Here is a 19,399-nt window from a genome sequence, read left to right on the forward strand (position 1 = left end):
TGGTCTAAATGTCCATCAGCATAGGTGAGTGGATACAAACTGTGGCAAACTTAGTGATGGAACACTATTCAGCAATGAAAAGAATTCCTGGTACGCATGACAACGTGAAGGAATCTCAAAAGCATTGTCACGAGTGAACGACGCCAGATAGAGAGGAACCCACACTGTATAATTCCATTTATGTGAAGTTCTAGTGTAAGCAAACTGAACTGATGGTAACAGAAGTCAGAATAATAGTGGCCTCCACTACTGCCACGTTGCCTTTACTATGAAAGCAGGAGGCTAATGGAGAAGGGATATGGGGGGACTTTCTTGAAGGATTAAAGTGTTCTATACCCTGACAGCGATACAGATAAACTGAATGTACCTATTGATCAGAATTGGCTGAACTGTATACTTCAGATAGTGTATGGTGGCTCAGACAAAAGGAATCTGCCTGCAGTATAGGAGATATGGTTTCAATCCCTGGGTTGAGAAGATCCCCTGGAGAAGGGAATGGCAACCCACTCTAGTATTCTTGCCTGGAGAATTCCATGAATGGAGGAGCCTGGTGGGCTACCATCCATAAGGTCTTGAAGAGTCATACACAACTGAGTTACTATCACACTTTACTGAATACAAAACACAACAAACTTGGAAACAAAAGGGCTATATCCTGGGCTGTGATGACTTCTGGGTCCTAGATCAGAGATCAGAGATGGAGCTGTAAGATTCTGAAGATGGCATATACAATGGATCCTCTCTCCTGGGGTGGAGGGAGAAGCTCTCCAGGTGGATCAGTTCAAAGAATATATATATATATATATTTTAGGAGCTGTGTGTGTGTGTGTGTGTGTGTATATATATATACACACACACATTTGATTTTGCTCCCAGTTCCTGGCACAGCTCCTAAAAGCCTTCTAATTTCCTAAGTGATAGGAAATTACATTAAGAGTATCCTTTATTCTAACATTTGGTCTTTGATCTCAGTTCCTGACATGGAGCTCCTCAAGCCTTTGGAATTTCCTAAGTGATAGTGGTGTCTTTTGTTCTAATGAAGCTGTGCCTGGTGCGCTCTTGGGTGGGGGGCTGGTCACCAGAAAGATCAAGCCATGGTTAGAAGCTTAGAACTTTCAGTCCCACTCCCTATCTTGTGGGCAGGAGAGAGAGGCTTAGAAATTGAGTTAATGGTTGATTATGCCTACATGATGAAGAAGCCTCTATAAATATCCCCAAAGTACAGGGTTCAGAGAACTTTCAATTCATTAAAACATAGCAGGAGGGTGATGCACCCAAATTCCAAGGGGACAGAGGCTTCTGTGTGCTCAGGACCCTTCCAGATCTTCCCTTATGAACTTCTTCATCTGTACCCTTTATTGCATCCTTTATTATATAATAAACCGGTCAATGTAAATGTTTCCCTGAGTTCTATAAACTATTCTGGAAACAATTGAATCCAAGATCTGGGGGAGTCATGGGAGCCTCCAGTTAGTAACCAAGTTGGACACAAGTTGTGGGTAACCTGGGGACCTGCTAGGGACTGGCATCTGAAGTGGGGCTCAGTCTCATAGGACTGAGCCCTTAACCTGTGGTGTCAGCATTAATTCTGGTTAATGTCAGAGTTGAATTGAATCATAGGACATCTAGCTGATGACACAATTGCTTGGGGAGGGGGGAAAAAACCCCACATTTGGTATCAGAAGTGTGGCAGTAGCGTGAGGATAAAGGAAAATGCAAGAAGGAGGAATGAGTTTCTCATTACAGTTATGTTCTGAGAATCATTTGCAAAGTCTTAGCCTAATGGCACCCCACTCCAGTACTCTTGCCTGGAAAATCCATGGACAGAGGAGCCTGGTAGGCTGCAGTCCATGGAGTCACTAAGAGTCAGACACAACTGAGCGACTTCACTTTCACTTTTCACTTTCATGCATTGGAGAAGGAAATGGCAACCCACTCCAGTGGGGGAACATACACCAGTCATACATTCTCCAGTGGAGAATCCCAGGGGCAGGGAAGTCTGGTGGGCTGCCGCCTATGGGGTCCCACAGAGTTGGACACGACTGAAGCAACTTAGCAGCAGTAGCAGCAGCAGCCTAGAACCCACTCCACTAGCCTTTTCTTTTCTTTTCCCACTAGCCTTTCCAAAGAACTTGTCAGCTCCTAATCCCTTGTATCAAGCCAGCTTATTTTTCCCTTAAATTTGACAGTAATAAACAATCTCAAAATCTCAGTGACTTTCAACAATGAAGATTTTTTTTTTCTCACTTACATTGCATGTCCATCATGGGTCAGCCAATAGCTATAATGTGACCTAAACTGATGGAAAAGCTATTATAGAAATATTCCTACTTATCATTGCAGAAAGAAAAGAGGACAAGATGAAATACATATTGGCTGTTGTAGCTTCTGCCAGGAAGAGATACTCATCATTTTTGCTCAGATTTCATTGGCCAAAACAAATCATAAGACTATAGATGTGGTCGAGAGAGCAGGAAACTACAACCTTCTTATAGGGAGGGAACTGGGTGTTGAACAGTAATATAGCTTGCTGCACAGGAAGTTTCTTATCTCATACGGCAAGAATTCTGAAAACAGAAACTGTGTTCAGTTGCAAGAGACATAAGCCAGAAACATCAGTGATGTAAACAAGGTAATTTATTTCTGTCTTACATAACAGAACTCTGAAGCATGTAGTCCAAGGCTGGGGAAGGGGTTCCTTGATGTCTTGAGGAACCAGGCTCCTATTGACTTACTGCTCTGTCATCCTTAGAATGTGGCTCTAATCCTCAAGATCACAAAATGACTGCAGGAGCCTCAGCCATCACACCACATTCCAGGAAAAAAAAGCAAGAGGAAAAGAAATAATTGGGGTTAACCACTTGGACAGGTTAACCCATATTTCCCAGAATCCTCCCCTTCCCCATGTGCTTCTGCTTAGGGTGGGCCATGAGAGATATTCTAGTGGGAGAATTGCGGGGTGGAGATTAGAGCAAAAGCTGTTTTGTGGCTCACACTGGTTGTCACTGATCTGCCCACTCACCACTAGATGAATCAGCTCCTTTAAAAGAGTCGTTTCAGGATCCCCACCCAGAGACTTCCATTAATACTTACTTCTGATTGGACACTTCTATCTGCAGAAAGAAACTGGGAAATGTGGTCTTTCAGCTGAGCCTACAACACCCTGACTACCATCAAGGAAAATGATAGCCCAGAGGAATCTGTGGAGATGGTGAGAAGGAGGTTGAGCTTCTCATTCTCAACAAGTTGAGGGAAGGGAGCTCAAGCAATTTTAATTCAAATACAAAAAGAGAGGGGGACTTTGCTGGCCATCCAGTGATTAAGACTTCAGCTTCCAGTTTGGGAGGTGCAAGTTTGATTCCCTGTCAGGGAGCTAGGATCCTGCATGCCTCACAGCCCCACAAAACCAACCCACAAACAAAAACCAGAACATAAACAACAAAAGCAACATTGTAACAAGTTCAATAAAGACTTTAAAGATGGTCCACATCAAACAAAGCAAAGCAAAAAGAGAGAGGGTAATTCTTAAGACTGGCGTCTGCTGAAACCTCTGGGACACAGCAGCACTGGGTCTCAGACTCGGAAAAGACACCCAGAAACCTCTCCACTAGTGCCCCAGGGCTCCCCCAAAGGCTGTTATCTGCTGCCTGCACCCCTTCTGGCCTGACGCCTCTTTCCACTGTGTAGTATCTGAGCTGAAGCCTCACCCTCTACTCTGACATCAGGGGCGAGGTTTCTTGCCAAGAGCTAATGCAGTCTTTCTTGTCACACAGCCAGGCTCCTGAGTACAATACTGATGAGCTTCGGGTTCTAGGAGAATTAAGGCCAAGTCACAGTAACTGGAAGAGATCTACTTTGCTCATGTGAGACTAAACTGTGCTTTTCTTGGGCACCGGGAGCATCCTCCAAATGCTTGCTTCAGGCAGGGGTGCTGCCTCTGAAGAGGCTGGTGAGTGAGTGAACTCTGGCTCCTGCTGGTGGGACATTAAGCAGGATTTCAAAAATTCTCTGAGTGGCTTTGTGACGTGTCCACTTGGCAAGGTTAACCTACATATTCCAGAGTCCTCCCCTTCCCTGTGTGCTTCTGGTGAGGGTGGGCCACGAGGGACGTCCTGGGAGGGCTGCTGGGTGGAGATGAAGGCAACAGCTGTTTTGTAGCTCATACTGGTTGTCACTGACCTGCCCATTCATTTCTTTGATGTCAGGCAGCAAAAGAGCCTGTGAGTGCTCCTGTTCCTCCCATATCCAACTCCTGGGCCTGGTGTGTGTTTAGCCCTGTGATCAGGGGCCCTGGCTCTGCTGCGCATGCGCACCACCCAGGTCAGAGGTGACAAGAATGATGTGATTAACCTCCTACCCTGTTGGTGGGAATGTAAATTGGTGCAACCACTATGGAGAACAGTATCGAGGTTTCTCAAAAAACTAAAAATAGAGCTGCCATATGATCTAGCAATCCCACTCCTGGGTGTATATCTGGATAAAACTGTTATTCAAGAAGATACACGCACTCCTATGTTCATAGCAGCACTATTTCCTATAGCCAGGACATGGAAGCAACCTACATGCCCATCAGCAAAAGAATGGATAAAGAGGATGTGTGTGTGTGTGTGTGTGTGTGTATGTGTTTGTACATATATATAAATGGAATGCTACTCAGCCATAAACAAAGAATGAAATAGTGTCATTTGCAGCAACATGGATGGACTAGAGATTATCACACTGACTGAAGTGAGTCAGAAAGACAAAGACACCATAAGATATCACTTCTATGTGAAATCTAAAATAGGACACAAATGAATTTATCTACAAAACAGAAATAGACTCACAGACGTGGAGAACAGACTCATGGTTGCCAAGGGGAGGGAGGTAGGATAAGGAGACTGAGAGTTTGGGATCCACAGGTACAAGCTATTATATATATACTGGATAAACAATAAAGTCCTACTGTGTAGCACAGGAAACTATATTCAATAACCTGTGATAAACTATAATGGAAAAGAATATGAAAAAGAATATATATGTGTGTGTAAATATATATATTTTTTACTGAGTCACTTTGTTGTATAGCAGAAATTAACACAACTTTGTAAATCAACTATACTTTGATAAAATAAATTTAAAAAATCAAGAATGATGGGGTTCAGTCCACCCTTGTGGATTTCAGATTCAGATTGTTCTTGCACTCCCTGACTTTATATCTATCTGCCCATCCTATACCAAGAATTTCAAGTTCCAGCACCAAACACAGCAGCCTTGCAGAGACAGCTTACTCAGTTCCCATAAGGGGGAAAGGTGAAATCCCTATAACAAATCGTGTGTGTGTGTGTGTGTGTGTGTGTGCGCGCGAGTGCATGCACATGTGTATGTATCAGTGGTTTTGCTTTGCTGATATAGAAGTGGATCTACAAGTGGTTCCAGAAGAACAGACCCTTAAGGATGAGTTTTGGGTTTTTCCAAAATTGGATCTCTGATCTAATCAGATTTGAAGTTGTTAATGACCCTGATTCCAGCGGTAAATGGGCCACTGAAGTCCGTGGCATGAAGTGGCAGAGCAATTACTCAGATCAATACTTGTAGTTTCCTGTATCAGTTTCTATAGGAGATAAGGTCCTGGGTGACTCCACATTTGCTTCCATAGAACATTTCAGTAAAATGAGGAAGCGTGCTGGATTGGTTAATTGCTTCTAACTGTGCTGGAAAACATGGGGGAAAAGAAATGATGAGCTCAGAGCTTTAAATTCCTAGTCAAGACCTGTATAAGGGACTTGGAAGCTTCCACAGTTTGCACCAAAAGAAAATTATTTCTCGTTGTCACAGGACCAAGAGTTCTGAAGACCAAGTTTCAAGTCTGATACTGTGGGTGACCAAATTATAACACAAATTGAACTTCCAACCTCATGGGGTCTTTTTTGCTAAAGTTAGGACACTGCTTGGGAAAGACTGAAAAGTGAAAGTGCTCGTCACTCAGTTGTGTCTGATTCTTCGAGACTCTTTGGACTGTAGCCTGCAGGCTCCTCTGTCCATGGAATTCTCCAGGCAAGAATACTGGAGTGAGTTGCCATTCCCTTCTCCAGGGGATCTTCCTGACCTAGGGATCAAACCTGGGTCTCCCACACTGCAGGCAGATTCTTTACCACCGAGCCACCTGGGAAGCGCTAGGATCCTGAAAATTGGGCTTAGGATGTATGAGAAGATTCTAATAAGGCTGGGTACCTCCAACCCCTTAATGCTGCCATCTTCTTTGCCCAAAGCAGCAGCTTACACCCTACTGTACTGGTCTCCCCAAGGCAATTTCACGGTAAGACCCTGATAATCCTACTTAGAACCTACTCCCTTTTCTTGCTCCTAACACCGATAACTAGATGAGTCTCAACAGAACCCAAACTGCTACTGCTGCTAAGTCACTTCAGTCGTGTCCGACTCTGTGTGACCCCAGAGACAGCAGCCCACCAGGCTCCCCTGTCCCTGGGATTCTCCAGGCAAGAACACTGGAGTGGGTTGCCATTTCCTTCTCCAATGCATGAAAGTGAAAAGTGAAAGTGAAGTTGCTCAGTCGTGTCCAACTCCTAGCGACCCCATGGACTGCAGCCTACCAGGCTCCTCCATCCATGGGATTTTCCAGGCAAGAGTACTGGAGTGGGGTGCCATTGCCTTCTCCACAGAACCCAAAGGATGAGATCATAATATGACCCATGAGGAGGTGTGATAAAATACCAAAACAATCTCCAATTTCCGTTTGCCAATCTATATCAAGAGAAAACTGGAACATACGTATGGAAATGGGTCTTAAGAGAGGTGCGTCAGGTGGAAGGATTACAAAGTGTCTCAGGCCAAATGTATTGACATTGGTCCACTAAGCAGAGACTCTGCATTCAGAGGTTGAGGTTGAGGAGCTGGGAAGTGCTCGGACAGTTGGCTTGGTTGTTTGACTGGTGTGTGTTCCCAAAGATGGCCTGGGTGGAAATGTCAGAAGTTCCTCGGTACCCCGCAGAGCATGAGTTGGCAGACTTCTTCTGTCAAAGGCCAGATAGTACATGTTTTAGGTTTCCCAGGCCAGTGTCAGTTGTGACTATTCAAATTCTCCTGTCATAGCCGGAAAGCAGCCAAAGATGACCTGTAAATGGATAAGCACGGCTGTGTTCCAATATGATTTATGAACACTGCAATTTGCGGTTCATATCATTTTTTGAAATGGCACAAAATATTATTTGATTTTAATTTCAATTAAAAATGTAATAACCCCTTATAGCCTGTGGGCCACACAAAGACTGTGGGCTAGAGTTGGCCCCTGGATGGCAGTTTGCTGACCCCTGCTGTGGGGGATGATATCCCAAGGCTTAGGACCTGGAGGACACTATGTTAATAAAAGAAGCCAGACACAAAGAGACAAATACTGCATGATATGACTTCTAAGTGGAATCTAAAAATGTCAAGCAGAGAGTGGGGTGATGGTTGCCAGGAATTGAAGAGTGAGAGAAACAGGGAGATGTTGGTCAAAGGGCATAAAATTTTAGTTATAAAAGAGGGAAAAATTCTGGAAATCTAGTATACAGTGTGGTGATTATAGTTAATGATACTGTGTTTATTAGAGTAATACTGAAATTTGCTAGCAGAATATATCTTTAGTGTTCTCATCCACAGAGAAAAGAAAGGGTGACTATGGGAGGTGATGCTGGGCAAGATTGAAGGCAGGAGGAGAAGGAGACAACAGAGGATGAAATGGTTGGATGGCATCACTGACTCAAAGGACATGAATCTGAGCAAGCTCTGGGAGTTGGTGATAGACAGGGAAGTCTAGTGTGCTGCAGTCCATGGGGTCACAAAGAGTCGGGCATGACTGAGTGACTGAACTGAATTGACTGCTGTAAGATGATGGAAATGCTAATTAGCTTGATTTTGTCAATTATTTCACATTTTGTATATGTATCTATTAGAACATCATATTGTACACTTTAATTGTAGACTCTTTTTGTTAGTTATACCTCAATAAGGGCTTCCCTGGTGGCTCAGATGGTAAAGCATCTGCCTGCAATGCGGGAGACCTGGGTTTGATCCCTGGGTCGGGAAGATTCCCTGGAGAAGGAAATGGCAAACCATTTCAGTACTCTTGCCTGGAAAACTCCATGGATAGAGGAGCCTGGTAGGCTACAGTCCCTGGGGTCACAAAGAGTCAGACACAAGTAAGCGGCTTCACTTTCACTTTCGTACCTCAATAAAAGGGCTTCCCAGGTGGCAGTAGTGGTAAAGAATCTGCCTGCCAATGCCAGAGATGCAAGAGACATAAGGTGAGTGTGATCCCTGGATCACAAATATCCCTTGAAGTAGGAAGTGGCAACCACTCCAGTATTCTTACCTGGAAAATTCCATGGACAGAGGAGCCTAGTGGTCTACATAGGTCCATAGAATCAGAAATAGTCTGACATGATTGAAGTAACTTAGCACACAGGCACTCACCTCAATAAAACTGGGAGGAAAACCACACAGGCTTAGGCAGATTGAAATGTTAAGTGGCTTTGTCATTTAAGACTTGATACCCACACACACCTGGAGGGTCAGGGGGATACAACTTTCACCATAGCTGTCAGAAATAAATTCATGATGGAGAGTCTGAGCATCCTTGAGGACCTCTGGGGTGGTGCTTCTTTATAGGTCAGAAAGAAATTCTAGTGGAAATGGCTATGATTAAGTGGGATCTATCAAAGCAATAGACATGCTAGAACCCAGAGGTAGCATGGATCCTGGTGGCAATTATATGCCAAAGATAAGATGGGCATGGTTACCATAGTGAATAGTGAAGCCAAAACAGTAAAGAGCACAGTGTGACTGGAAGAGATCTTCAGCATTCACTAGTTTATCACAGCAGTACCTGTAGAAATGAAATAAGTGGGGAACCTACTAAATAAAGTCTTGCTTGATCTGACTAAGTGGAGGAGTTCTGGGTTTGGTGAACAGAAGCCTAACCTGAATGGTCAAAACAGAGAGTCACAAACCCTCAATCACCCCCAACTTGAGCCCTTGATCAAAGGAGAGGCCACTCCTTGAAGAAGAGCCCTGTTACACTGCCAAAAATGTATGCTGTTAACCTTCCTTCCAGACTTCTCCAGAGAGACCTGTGTCTATTCACCAGGAGCTTGTGCAATCATGTCCAACTCCTCACGACTCCATGGACTGTAGCCCACCAGGTTCCTCTGTCCATGGGATTCTCCGGGCAAGAATATTGGAGTAGGTAGCCTTTCCCTTCTCCAGGGGTCTTCCCAACCCAAGGATTGAACCCAGGTCTCCTGCATTGCAGGCAGATTCTTTACCATCTGAGCTACCAGTGGAGCCATGTACAAAAGGAAATAATCAAACTTTCTAAGGATTACTGGACACAGTAATTACTGACTCTAACTCCCAGGATCCCAAAGCATTGCTGTGGTCAGATGATTAGTGCAGTCTAGGGGCACAGACTTCTCACAGAAGGCCTAATTGGTCCCTGAATCCACCTTCTAGATATTTCTTCAATGCTGAAATGCATCATTGAAATAGACATCTCGAGCAACTAGAAGAATCCCAATACTGATTCCCTGACCCATGGATGAGGGATTTTATCATAGGAAAAGCCAGGTAGGAGCCACTGGAACTCTCTGTACCTATAAAAACACTAAACCAAAGGCAATACCACATTGTTGGAGGGATTGCAAAGAATGGCACCACCATTAAAGACCTTAAGGATGCAAGGGTAGTGATTCCTATCACATCCCCATTCAACTTGCCTATTTGGCCAGTGAAGAAGGCAAATGGGTCATTAAAGAATGGCAGTGAATTATCAGACACTTAACCAATTGCAGCTTCTGTTGCAGAGGGAGTTTTGTTGCTAGAGCCATCCAGGAACTAAAGAGCCTCTTGATGAGGGTGAAGGAGAGTGAAAGGGCTGGCTTAAGACTAAATATTAAGAAAACTAAGATCATGGCATCCAGCCCCATTACTACATGGCAAATAAAAGGGGAAAAGGTGGAAGTAGTGACAGATTTCCTCTTCTTGGACTCCAAAATCACTGTGGACCATGACTGCAGCCATGAAATCAGAAGATGACTGCTTCTTGGCAGGAAAGTGATGACAAACCTAGTCAGTGTGGTGAAAAGCAGAGACATTACTCTGCTGACAAAGGTCCGTATAGTCAAGGCTATGGTCTTCCCAGTGGTCATGTATGGTTGTGAGAGCGGGACCATAAAGAAGGCAGAATGCCAAAGATTTAATGCCTTTGAACTATGGTGCTGAAGAAGACTCCTGAAAGCCCATTGGACAGCAAGGAGATCAAACCAGTCAATCTTAAGGGAGATCAACCCTGAATATTCTCTGGGAGGGCTGATGCTGAAGCTGAAGCTCCAGTATTTTGGTCATCTGATGTGAATAGACAACTCATTGGAAAAGTCTCTGATGCTGGGAAAGATCGAGGGCAGAAGAAGAGGGGATCAGAAGATGAGACGGCTGGACGGTATCACCAATGCAATGGACATGAACTTGGGCAAACTCCGGGAGGTGGTGAGGGAGAGGGAGGCCTGGCATGCCACAGTCCATGGGGTCTCAAAGAGTCGGACATGACTGGGTGACTGAACAACAACAACAACCAGTTGCAGCTGCTGTTCTAAAGGGGGTTTTGTTGCTGGAACCATCAGCACATCTCCTGGGATCTAGTATGCAGTTATCAATATGGAAAATGCTTTTTAATTTACACCTGTTAGTAAAGGAAGTAAAGGAAGAAGAAACTTGTTTTCAGTTGGCAAAGGCAGCAATCCACCTTCACTGTCCCCCCTCAAGGATGCTCCAGTTCTGTGTCATAATATGCTCTGAACTGATTTTCTCTTCCTTTTCCATAAGACTTCATGCTGATCTATTACATCAATGATATTATGATGATTGGATCTGACTAACAAGAAGTAGCAACCCCTTTAGACACTTTTGAAAGACATCCACATGCTAGAGGTGGGAAACCAATCCCATCCACAAAAATTCAGGGGTCTGTCACTTGAGTGAAAGTTCTTAGGATCCAGTGATTTGAGGCATGTTGGAGCAGAAGGAAGAGTTGCTGCTCCTGGCCCTTCCTCACACTCAGAAAGAGGTAAAGACCCTGGGAGCCCCTTCGGATTTTGGAGTCAACAGATATCTCCCTTGTGTGATTTACTGAGAGACCTGAAAAGCTGTCAGTTTTTAGTGGGATCCTGAACAAGAGAGGGCATCCCTGGTGGCTCAGTGGTAAATAATCTGCTCCAGTGCAGGAACCACAGAAGATGCAGGTTCGATCCCTGAGTCAGGAAGTTCCCCTATAGAAGGGAATGGCAACCCACTCCAGTATTCTCACCTGGAAAGTCACATGGACAGAGGAGGCTTGCAGGCTACAGTCCATAAGGTCGCAAAGAGTTGGACATGACTGAGCAACTGAGCATGCATGCATGCAGAACAGGAGAAAGCTCAGCCACAGATTCAGGCTGATATGATGGTGTTTGATGTATTGGTGGAAAATAGGGATGCTGATGGAGAATTTGGCAGCCTCCACCTGCAGAATCACAGTGTAGACCTTGAAGATTTGGAAGGAAGTCATGTCATTCACTGAAAATAATCACTCTACTTAAAAAAATTATTTATTTTTGCTTGCACTGGGTCTTCATTGCTGCACACAGGCTTTGTCTAGTTGTGTCAAGCAGGGGTACTCTTCCTTGTGGTACACAGGCTTTTCAAGTGTGGTTTCTCTTGTTATAGGAGCAGGGGCTCTAGGCACACGGGTTTCAGTGGTTGCACCAAGAGAGCTTAGCTGCTCCGAGGCATGTGGGATCTTCCTGGACAAGGAATGGAACCCATGTCCCCTGGAGAAGGAAATGGCTGCCTGCTCCATGATTCTTGCCTGGAGAAATCCATGGACAGAGGAACCATGTGGGCTACAGCCCAGGGGGTCTCATAGAGTCTGACACAACTGAGCAACTAACACTGTCACTTTCCCTGCATTGGCAGGTGGATTGCTAGCCACTGTATCACCAGGGAAGTCCTAACGACTCTACTTTTGAGAAAGAGTTTTACGCTTTCTACTGGGCTTTAGTAGAGACTGCATGCTTGATCACAGGTGCCAAGATACCCTGTAATCTGAGCTATTCGTCATTATCTGTGCATTGTCTGATCCAACAAGCCATAACGCTGGGTGTGCAGAGCAACACTTTGCGGAAGTGGTTTATACAAGGCTGGGCTCTAGCAGGTCCTGAAGGCACAAGTAATTTGCATGAGGAAGTTGCTCAGATGTCTGATTCATTGTCTTCTGTTTCTCAAAAGACGTTGATGGCTCATGGGGCGTTCCCTGTGATCAGCTGACTGAGGAAGAAAAAACTCAGACTTGATTTACATACAGTGCTGCTGGGCATGCAGGGACCACCCCAAAATGGGCAGCTATATAGCCCCATTCTGGACACCCCTGAAGAACAGGGTTAAAGGGAAATTTTCCCAGAGGACAGAAATTTGAGCATTGCATCTGGTGGTCCATTTGACTGGAAGGAGAGATGTCCAGAAGTTTGGATCTACATCAGTTCATGGGAGGCCAATATGGCACCAATGGAGGTTGTACACACGCTCAGCAACAAGAACTTCCTCTTACCAAGGCTGGCCTGCCTGCTGCCACTGACAATGCTCCATCTGCCAGCAGCAGAGACCAACAATGAACCCTTATATGGTACCATTCATTCCCTGGTGGCTCAGAGGGTAAAGAATGTATCTGCCTGCAGTACAGGAGACCTAGGTTCAATACCTGAGTTGGGAAGATCCCCTGGAGAAGGGCACAGCAACCCACTCCAGTATTCTTGCCTGGAGAATTCCATGGACAGAGGAGCCTGGCAGGCTACAGTCCATAGGGTTGCAAAAAGTCAGACACCACTGAGCAATTAACACTTTCACTTTACTTTTATTCCTTGAGAGGATAAACCAGGTGGAGGTGGTTGATTTCATTGAACTGCTTCCTTCAAGGAAAGAGCAACATTTTGTTCTTTTTTTGTAACAGCTTTATTGTGATACAATTCACATGTCAGACAATTCACATCTTTAAAGTGTACAAATCAATAATTTTTAGTATCACACTGCTGCTGCTGCTGCTAAATCGCTTCAGCCGTGTCTGACTCTGTGCGACCCCATAGACAGCAGCCCACCAGGCTCCCCCGTCCCTGGGATTCTCCAGGCAAGAACACTGGAGTGGGTTGCCATTTCCTTCTCCAATGCATGAAAGTGAAAAGTGAAAGGGAAGTCGCTCAGTCGTGCCCGACTCTAGCGACCCCATGGACTGCAGCCTACCATGCTCCTCCGTCCATTGGGATTTTCCAGGCAAGAGATAATCAACAAGGACCTATTGGATAACACAGGGAAATATACTCAGTATTTTGCAATAACCTATCAGGGAGAATAATCTGAAAATATGTATCTATATACATATACACATATAGATATATCTGAATCATTGTGCTATACACCTGAAACTAACACATGGTAAATCAAATATACTTCAAAAAAATAAAAACAACAAAAATAGTAATTTTTAGTATATTCACAGATATGTACAACCACCACCACCATCAATTTTAGACGTTTTCTTCACCCCAAAAAAGAAACCTCGGGAGGATTCTTGGAAGACAGTGGAGTACAAAACAGCGGCAATCTGTCTGTCTCCCATCTGGACAACATTGTACAGGCAGGCTCTGTCTGACACAGCTATTTTGGAACTCTGGAGTCTATTGAAGTCTCATCCAGGGGAAAGCTTGGATGGTAAACTGTAGTTAATTTTAGCTAAAAGCGTGACTTTCTTATTACTCTATTTGGAGATTAAATATAGTTTAAAGAGATGCATAAGCGTAAATTGACATAGACTGTGGCAGCTTTGTAATGATTTGACTCACTTAGATTAGAACTACACTTCCCAGAATTCCTTTTTCAGCCACAGGAGAGATTCTTATGGGAGATTTAAGGATGGGGTGGGGAGAGGGGACGTAGCCGCCATTTAGCAGCTCCTAATGCTATCTCTTTTCTGCTGGCTCACTTCGTTAGTCCTGCCACTGCTCCACCTTCCTCTGAATCCTCCTTCCTCCTGGGCCAGGTGTGTTTTTTTTGTTTTTCTTTGTTTTAAAAATATTTATTTACTTATTTGGCTGCGTCGGGTCTTAGCTGTGGTGCATGGCTTCTCTCTAGTTGTGGTGAGGACTCTAGAGTGAGAGGGCCCATAGTTGCAGCTTAGTCACCGCATGGCATGTGGGATCTTAGTTCCCTGAACAGGGTCTCTTGCATTGGAAGGTGAATTCTTAATCACAGAACCACCAGGGAAATCCCTCCAGATGTGTGTTTAACCCCATGGTGAAGGCCCTGGGGCTACAGTCCATGGGGATCACAAAGAGGTGGACAGGACAGAGCACACGGGCACAAAGGGCCCCGACTCCAGCAGGACACCCACAACACCAAGGTCATCAGAGGTTACAAGAACGGGCAAGGGGTTCAGCCCATCCTCATGGAGTCCAGCCTGGGCTCTGTATTCCAGCTTATTCTCACTCTCATCAACTTGACATCTATCTTTCCTTCCTGACTACCTGCCCTGTGGACCTCAGGTTTGAGCGTCATTCAAAGACAACATCCTGATGGAGACTGTTTCATCTCCCCAGAGTACATAAGATCAAATCCAGATACAAGTTCCTTCATAGATATTCACCTATCACCTGCTTCTCTGGTGAGTCCAAATTCTCATTATTTCACAATCAGAACCTGAAACATGGACCTCACCCACTGGAAGTAGGAGAACTGTCAGAGGAGAGCTTCTAGTAGTATCTGACTGAAGCCTCAATCCAAAAAATAAATAGGATAGAATTTCACAGGAAAGAGAGGAGGAATACCAGATTCAAAGTCTAAAAAGAGGGGATTGTAGGAGGAAGATTGAGAAAAGAATGAGCAAGAAAGAGAATCTTTCACTCCTGACACCTTCCTTCCCAAGAGCAAAGCTTGGGTGGCTCACTTCCCTTATGTGGTTCAAGGAGGCAAGAAAGGTGGATAAATTCATGCCCTTGAGTCCTCCATGCATGCTAAGTTGCTTCAGTCGTGTCCGACTCTTTGTGACCCCATGGACTGTAGCCTGCCAGGGCCCTCTGTCCATGGGATTCTCCAGACAAGAATACTGCAGTGGGTTGCATTTCCTACTCCAGGGGATCTTCCAGACCCAGGGATTGAATCCGCACATCTTAAGCATCCTGCATTGGTGATTTAGTCGCTAAGTCGTACCTGACTCTTGTGACCCCAGGCTACAATCTATGGGATTCTCCAGACAAGGATCCTGGAGTGGGTTGCCATTTCCTTCTCCAGGGGATCTTCCCAACCTAGGAATCGATCCCCGGTCTCCTTCATTGCAAGCAGATTCTTTATCAACTGAGCTATGAGGGAAGCCCCTGCATCCATAATAGGGTTCTTTAACACTAGCGCCGCCTGGGAAGCCCTGAGTCCTCCAAGCAGATATCTATTCAACTGTAGGGGATAACTTTTGCATTCCCCCTGCCTGCCCAACAACCATTCTCTCCTCTTTGGGTAACAGCACCCATATTTTCCTTCAGGGAATCCTTACCCACATGTTCAGCTCCTATGGTTTTGTGTATGACCCTCTTTCCCACCTCCAGTAATGGGCATATGCACTGTGCCCAGCCAGTTGTACCTCTGGCCATCGTCGTTGTTTCTGAGATGGGTGTGTGTTTATGCTGGACAAATGAGGCAATTCTGGGGCCATTGCTATTGTTTTGTCTGGGTTCCTCAGCTGATAGGAGCTGATCCTGAAATTGCCAAGGGCCACTGTTTATCCCAGCTGGGAGGAATCAGCTTGAGAAGGAGGTCAACACAGAGTCACATTGAGCAGGAAAAAGGAAGAGAGACACACTTCTAGTGTGGTCCTCCGAGCACCTGGATCCAACTACATCTGAAGTCAAACACATCTGGACTTTTAGTGTACCAGTAAGTTCCATCTCCTTTGTGTTTTTGTTTTGTTTAAGTCTATTTGAAAGTAGGGTTCTGATACTGGCAACAGGGTCAAAACTAATAAACTGATCTCTCGGTAAAAGAACTTGTTTAAGCCTGCCTCATATCTAAGATGTTTGATTTGAGGGGATAGTAGGGAAGGTGGAGATTCCCCTAACGGTGCTAGCTAACTTTATTGAGCACTTATTATGTGCCAGTTAATATACTACATGTATTATCTCTTATAATCCTCAGAACAACCCTATGAGGTGGGTACCGAGATGGCCCCCATGTTTTATTAATAGCTGTGGTGTGGAGAGCTTAGGCAATCACCTCAAGCTTATACCCTAAGTAAGAAGCATCAGTTGGAAAGGAATGCCCATAACATCTTGACAACAGTGGCTGAGAGGACTCCTCACGTGTGGCAAAAGTCCCCTGATTCCCCTGGTACAGGTTAACCAAGAGCAATGTCTTATGAGGCAGAATGGAAGGAGTCCTGCCTCTGGCTAGTCAAGGAAGACCGTCTTAAAAAAAAAAAAAAAAAAAAAGGAAGACCGTCTTAATTCTGGTCTAAAGCAGCTTCCTTATATTGCCATCTGACAGTCCTCAGCCTGCCCGCTATGGTCACGGGCAAGCTGGTTCCACATCCACCACACCAGGTGCTCTACCACACCACTGGCTCCCTGAAATGCTTTTCCTTGCGTTCTTTGTCTAGTTAAATCCTACCATCCTTCAAGTCTGATCAAATTTCATGTCTCCAGGGAAGACTTTTTGGAGTCCCCTTGTATATGCTCTCATGAACTCCTAAACTTTTTCTTTCATAGCATTTATCACGTTTCTGTCGTTATTTCTGTAAACCACACTCCTCACGCTACCTTCTTTAGAACATAAGCTCTGTCTGTGTGGGGACCAGGTCTTGATCACTGCTGACCCCCAGTGTGCTCATGAATGTTTAACAATGGGATCTGGGGCAAAATTGAGGGGTGTGAGTACTGACTGATAGCATTTGCTGATTTCCATAGTGTCAAATCTCCCACCATGGGCAATTTCAAGCCACCAATGTGATTTCAACCAAAATTCCTGAAAAATTCACCGATCAGTTCTTGCCAGCTGCTAGGAGAGAGCTCCAGCACACCACTGTAGCCGACACCCCAGATCCCAGCACAGATTTGTTGAATGAGTGAAAGAATTAATGAAATTAGTCCCACAGAATTAGTTTTCCCTCTCTGTGCCTATCCATGGCACACTCTCCATCTGTCAGATTTTTTTTTTTTAAAAAGCAGACCCAGAGGGATGGAATGGGGAGGGAGGAGGGAGGAGGGTTCAGGATGGGGAACACATATATACCTGTGGTGGATTCATTTTGATATTTGGCAAAACTAATACAATTATGTAAAGTTTAAAAATAAAATAAAATTAAATTAAAAAAAATAAAATAAAAAATAAAAACAGTTTAAAAAAAAAAAGCAGACTGGGATGTTTTCATTAAGCACAATGTATTCAGTATAAAATAAACTTGTATACAGAATAGAAACAGATCCACAAACATAGAAAACAAACTTACGGCTACCAAAGAGGGAAAGTGGGGAGGGATAAATTAGGAGTTTGGGATTAACGTATATATATACACTACTATATATAAAGGAACCAGAGATCCAACTATCAACATCCACTGAATCATCAAAAAAGTAAGAGAGTTCCAGAAAAACATCTATTTCTGTTTTATTGACTATGCCAAAGCCTTTGACTGTGTGGATCACAACAAACTGTGGAAAATTCTTAAAGAGATGGAAATACCAGACCACCTGACCAGCCTCCTGAGAAATCTGTATGCAGGTCAGGAAGCAACAGTTAGAACTGGTCATGGAACAACAGACTGGTTCCAAATAGAGAAAGGAGTACATCAAGGCTGCATATTGTCACCCTACTTATTTAACTTATGTGCAGAGTACATCATGTGAAATGGTGGGCTGGATGAAGCACAAGCTGGGATCAAGATTGCTAGGAGAAATATCAATAACTTCAGATATGCAGATGACACCACCCTTATGGCAGAAAGCAAAGAAGAACTAAAAAGCCTCTTGATGAAAGTGAAAGAGAAGAGTAAGGAAGTTGGCTTAAAACTCAACATTCAGAAAACTAAGATCATGACGTCTGGTTGAATCACTTCATGGCAAATAGATGGGGAAACAATGGAAACAGTGAGAGACTAATTTTGGGGGGCTCCAAACTCACTGCAGATGGTGACTGCAGCCATGAAATTAAAAGACACTTGCTCCTTGGAAGAAAAGTTATGACCAACCTAGACAGCATATTAAAAAGCAGAGACATTACTTTGTCAACAAAGATCCTTCTAGTTAAAGTTACGGTTTTTTCAGTAGTCATGTATGGATGTGAGAGTTGGACTATAAAAAAAGCTGAGTGCTGAAGAATTGATGCTTTTGAACCGGGATGTTGGAGAAGACTCTTGAGAGTCCCTTGGACTGCAAGGAAATCAGTCCTGAATATTCATTGGAAGGACTGATGCTGAAGCTGAAACTCCAATACTTTGGCCACCTGATGCGAAGAACTGACTCTAGAAAAGACCCTGATGCTGGGAATGATTGAAGGCAGGAGAAGGAGATGTCAGAGGATGAGATGGTTGGATGGCATCACTGACTCAATGGACATGAGTTTGAGTAAACTCTGGGAGTTGGTGATGGACAGGGAAGCCAAGCATGCTGCATTTCATGGGGTCACAAAGAGATGGACACGACCTAGCGACTGAACTGAACTGATATATAAAATAGATAACCCACAAGGACCTACTCTAGCATGGGGAACTATACTCAATGTTTCCTTATAAGGGAACAAAATCTGAAAAAATTAGATATTTATGTATGTATAACTGAGTCACTTTGCTGTATACCTGAAACTAACACAACATTGTAAATCAAGTATGTTTCAATTAAAAAAATAAAATACAAAAAGATGTATTTGGTATAAAAGAATATTGTTTGTGTCCAACTCCTCCACTTTTGCCGGTGTTAAGCCATCCTTTCTTGCATGTAATGAGACCTTTGCAAACTGTGGATAGTGACTCATTAGTGGCTCACAAGATCCGTTTAGAAGGTCATAAGAAACATTAAAAAAAAAAAAAAAGAAACCGAGTAGAAGGGAAGAGGAATTTCAAAGTATCAGTGTTTGTCAGGAAGTGTTATTTTGGGAGACTTTTGCTGTGAGCCTGTGTTCATTCTGAGTTATGATGTAAAGTGACTTTCTTAGAGTCAAGGAAGTTTGGAAATCACTGTGGTTGATAGCAATTTTTAAAATTAATAACCTTTTTAGAGCAATTTTAGGTTCACAGCAAAACTGAACAGAAAGTAGAGCAAGTTCTCATTTACTCCATCTCCCCACACAGGCACAACTTCCT

At 44.1% G+C, this 19,399-nt stretch overlaps 2 long non-coding RNA genes across 2 annotated transcripts; both read left to right on the forward strand.

The window, feature by feature from the left end:
* The first annotated feature begins 2,543 nt into the window (after nt 1-2,543).
* LOC112580398 lies at nt 2,544-4,589 on the forward strand. Its single transcript, XR_006546436.2, has 3 exons — nt 2,544-2,632; nt 2,753-2,869; nt 3,120-4,589. It is a non-coding gene; the product is annotated as an uncharacterized LOC112580398 (long non-coding RNA).
* Nucleotides 4,590-13,581: 8,992 nt separating this feature from the next.
* Nucleotides 13,582-17,309, forward strand: LOC123330463. Its single transcript, XR_006546437.2, has 4 exons — nt 13,582-14,101; nt 14,604-14,722; nt 15,791-15,984; nt 17,010-17,309. It is a non-coding gene; the product is annotated as an uncharacterized LOC123330463 (long non-coding RNA).
* Nucleotides 17,310-19,399: the final 2,090 nt, after the last annotated feature.

Source organism: Bubalus bubalis, chromosome 18 (genome assembly GCF_019923935.1).
Source record: "Bubalus bubalis isolate 160015118507 breed Murrah chromosome 18, NDDB_SH_1, whole genome shotgun sequence".
Classification (NCBI taxonomy): Eukaryota; Metazoa; Chordata; class Mammalia; order Artiodactyla; family Bovidae; genus Bubalus; species Bubalus bubalis.